The sequence below is a fragment of the Lagopus muta genome, chromosome 9 (assembly GCF_023343835.1).
Source record: "Lagopus muta isolate bLagMut1 chromosome 9, bLagMut1 primary, whole genome shotgun sequence".
NCBI lineage: Eukaryota > Metazoa > Chordata > Aves > Galliformes > Phasianidae > Lagopus > Lagopus muta.
This window is the reverse complement of record NC_064441.1, coordinates 12,200,110-12,205,000: the sequence shown is the minus strand read 5'-3', so window position 1 is coordinate 12,205,000 and position 4,891 is coordinate 12,200,110.

Genomic DNA, 4,891 nt, shown 5'->3' with positions numbered 1-4,891 from the left:
CAGAAAGCCTAGAATTGAGACAGAATTACACTAGCATTGTGTAAATAATCAAACTGTGACCTGTGGGGTTAAAACCTATAATTGGAGTGATACTTCAAAGAGATGACTACTTTTTCAGTGCTATTTTGTGCAGCCAGATAGGAAGATGACTCATTGGGATTTTATTGGCCAGCAACACTACTGCAAAAGTGATATTTTCAACAGCTGCTGGTGCATTTGTGCTCTGACAAATTAGGGGCTAAATCGAAGTATTAAAGAACATCAAAGGCCTAATTTAATGCAAAAAAACAAGTACTCCAACTGTATCTATTTTACAATGAATTAATAATGCAGATTTATACAGAATGTGAAGCATTGAGTGCTTTGTTTTTATGGGGACTTCAAAACCACGTTTTTTCCTCCAACAAAAAAACATTAGAGTTCGTTATCTGACTGGTATTTTCTTACTGCTTTTCTTTTGGTCCAAAAAACCCATTAATTACTGGAATAATAGTTTGTGTTAACTTGTAATTTTAAACTATGAAGTATGCATGTTATACTGTCTCACTGCCAGTCCTCCCCCCACATAGATTAGCGTATTGCTATATACACACATTATATCAGACCTATTACGCAATTAAGAAAGACTATTTAGGCACATAATCCTTTTTATTAAGTCTTATTATTAACACCGCCATTGTTGAGCTGTTAAGAATGAAAAACACGGGGGTTTACCGTAAAGTACAGTAGGTGGCATGCTATATCTCTTATTTTGACAGAACTTATCTTTTACAAGACACAGGAAATATTTAGAGTGTTAAAATGAATTGCAGGAAACCCAACATTACAACCCTTTGTTGTTTGTTCTCATATCTAAGTAAGAATTCACTTGCCTTCTGAAGCTGAGTTTTAAGCTATTTTTGCATTTCATCTGCAATTCCTGTTAAAAAGAAAATCTAATCAAAGAGTGCTTATATATATACACACACACATGTATACACACACACATCACACAAGTAACACTGTATTTCTCTTTTATTTTGCAGATCAGCTATTTATTGTGCAAGTATTTTTAGTAACAAAAACCTGGCTTGCAATGTGTTTCAGATGGAGCATATTAAAAAAAATTTGCAGGAATTGTCAGATGATATTTTAGTTAAGAAATATTTGAGGGGGAGGAAAACCATGCAGTTCAGACCTTTAACAGATGTTCAAATATAGGGATATGATCTTGTATCAGGGAAGTCAGTGGGATGTTTGCCACTGGCTTTAGTAACAACTGTTTGTGAAAAACGTGAAGTTATTAAAAATATAACTAATAATCCAAAAATAAACAGCATGGGAAGGGGCAAATGAAAGCACTCCTACTGAACTGGTTCATTTTAGTGTTGTGTGCACCTAGATCAAAGTGATGCTGACAGTTTACTAGCGGAAATGTATATATACATATCAAGAACTACTGCTGCATGTAGATGCTTTAAATAGTCAAAGTCATAAATTTCAAATTCCACTGTTTTTGCTGCAATACAATGGGTTATTTTCCAGATCCACACAGATCTTCAGCTTGTTACTTACACCAACACAGCTACTTTTTATATATGTAATTCTGTACATTGATTGCCCAGTACTGTTACCTCAGCAGGGTTTTTTTGCTGTTTTGAGCACTTAGGTTATAGATATCATCACATTTTTCTCATTCGTAAAAAAAATGAAGATTTTGTGCATCAAAATGGTACTTCTTTAGAAACAAAAGTTTTGTTCTAAGATTAGGAATTTCATCATGCAAGAAAATGAAATCAGTTGTCTACCTTTGCCAGTAAAAGTAAAAATGTAAGCCCCCTATGCAACCAGGATTACCTATATTGACATTTACAGTGAAGCAAGTAGCATGGCTCACTTGCTGGACTGGGAAACAGACCAAATATCTAACTGCTGATGTCAGTAGAATTCCTGGGTTAAATATTGTAAATTTATTTCTATTATGTATTACAAAAGGCACCCTTCCTCATTAATTTTACTGAAGTCTCCAGATGGGAAACAAAATATTAATTTTGTTCAGCCTTAGGCATTGTTGACTGTTAAGGTACTCACTAAATCACTGATCTTATACACATTAATATTAGATTTCTGCTATAAAAATTTAAGACCCATGGGTATAAGGTTCAGTTTGTCATAAGTATAATTAATTGTTTTCAGAAATGATTAATTTGTCAAAATGGCAAACATACATATTGAGCAGGCAAGACTCCTGATCAAGCTAACCTACCTTAAAGTCATGGTAATACTCATGGAATTATGCAAATTAATTGAGTCTTTCAATGTTGCATAAAATGCTACTACTAGTACAATGCATGGAACATTAGGCTGTTCATCCAACAAAAAAGTTGCATTTTAAAGGCAGCATCTTTACAAGAGAGTCCTTATGGCTGAAGGTCCTTAGAAGTGCAATCTATTTTTCTGCAAAGTGATAGACTTTCAACCGTTACACAGAAGTTGTATTTTTTATTACAATTTTTTAAGCAACCCTCAAGAAAAGAAAAAACTGTAAAATTCCACTGGCCTTGAGACAAAGGAACATACGAGGTTTGCAGTCAATACTGGTGCTAGGGGGAAATGTCCTAGCAATAAGAGTTTTACTAGTAAAACCTCATTTACAAGCCTGGGAACTCGTGATACACTACATTAAAATCTAAAAAGATTAACTTAATTATGCAAATTAAATTTACTGTTTATCTTCTAAACAGTAAAAGTCACTGACAACACTGAAATAGCCAAATTATTCTAAATGCACTTCTTTCCCTTTGATGTGAACCACAGATAAAAGTGAAATTCCTTAACTATTTTCCAGAAAGTCCATTCAAAGATATATTTACATTCCTCAGTAGCCAAAAATTTTGGTTTTACATCTATTAGGAGTGTCTGGTTATCAATGAAATCTACACATCAATATAGCAAATAAAATACTTGTATCAAATATAATCACCTTTGGTATAAATAGACAATTACAACTATGATTAAGTTGTCCTAACAAAATATTCCCTAAGAAATAACATGGAATTTCCTGAAGGTTCATTCTGCTAACTTTATTTCTTCATTCCTAAGAACAGTAAATATTTTCAAAGGTATTTCGAGGGCTGAATGCTAGAGCACAGGTAAGATATGAGTGTAAAATCCATTCTGGCACACAGTAGAATGATGCAAGGGCATCAGACAAATGAACTAGTGAATCAATTATTATGGTTGGAGGCAACAACTTCTGGCCTTGGCCTAATAGACAAGTAATAATTTCAATCTCTCCAGTGTTGACAGCCTTGCTATTAACGCATATATCAAATATACAGTCATTATGACAAACCTAGTAGACTTTTTTCTTCCCCACATTCAGTCACACTTTAAATACTTTTATTTTAACTTCAAACCATACTTGAAAATGTATGATTGAATTCAGACACCTGCTGATATCTTGTAAATTGAAAATAAATACCTGCCATTCAGTTTTTTTATGCAAACTTATCCTAATTAATTCCATACTTGATACATTCACTTAAGAATTAATATTCAGGAATATTATGTTCTGAGAAAAATTATTTCTTGTTCCATAAATTCCAATAAAGCTTCTTTTTTTCCTCCAAAAACTGTGTTAGAGTATATATTGATAGATGATCTTAAAGAATAAAAAATGTAGAAATTCCAATTCAGAAGGAAATTCAGTTCCTAAGGCTACTGCATATAGGACACATTCTGCTTAAACAGCTTGCAGGTTTTACCCATAATTTCTAGTAGTATCTGCTGTACATGGAGATGTCACAGAGAGTTTCAGTTTGGGTTATCTGGGAGTTCAGGGAGTTCATGATGCCAGAGGAGCTGCGTGGCCATCATTGGAGATATGGAGCTGGGGCTTTTGTGCAGAAGGGTTGAGGTTGCAGTTCTTGCTTGACAGAACACGAAATAGAATTAAAGGCAGGTATATCAGGGCTATTTCTGGCATAAAGTGAAGAGCTGTTAGTCAGTAGTGGTACCCAAGCAAAAATTTGTACACTTCTCCATTTAGAACTTGTTTGGGTGCTAAACAGCACACAACAGCAAATGAAAAGAGTAGAAGGAACAAGATACAGTAGCCACCTAGCCCCTTATAGAGCAGGAACAGATGAGCTCCTCCTATTTATTTTGAAAATAAAACATGGATTACAGTAGAAGGTGGACATCATGCTTCAGAATTCATGTCTGCCTAGCTAATGATGGTCTCTGCTCAACCCTGCAAAAGTTAAGGCAATCTTGTGCCTTGTGACAGAGCAAAAGGAAGAAATGCTGAGCTGCCTGGGCACGGGTGTGCATTAGATAATTTAGCTGCATTTCTTGTAGTGCAACACGTACAGGTGACAAATTCATGGAAGTATCTCTCTGCATATTCCCAAAGACAGGACACAAACAACCACAGAGTTTCACAAAAAACCTCACTGAAGGCATTGATTTACATGCAAATTATTAGTGCAACGCACTTACCATTGCTCTTGAAAACAACTGCACTCATTCCATTCAGAAAGAGGATTAGGTCATTTGTTTCATTTGAGATGTCTTTTGGAAGGAGTGACCTAATAGCCAAAGTAACATGGTTCATAAGGACCTGCTGTACCCTCCAGTGCCCTGTTCATTTTGTAGGCTGTTTGTGAAAACAGTTATTTATTATGTAGATCTAGCACAATGTCTTCTGAGTAGTTTGCCTTATTATTATTATTATTACAGTATATTTACTAGGAACTTCTTTCAGCTGTGACACTTTGATCAGATACACAGCACACAGTCAGATATTAATCCTGCCCTGTTTCCATTGAACAGAAAGTCCTGAGGCCACAGAACATTCTTGTTCCACTGCACAAAGGTAGAGGTGGGATTTGATCAGGGTCGCACACAG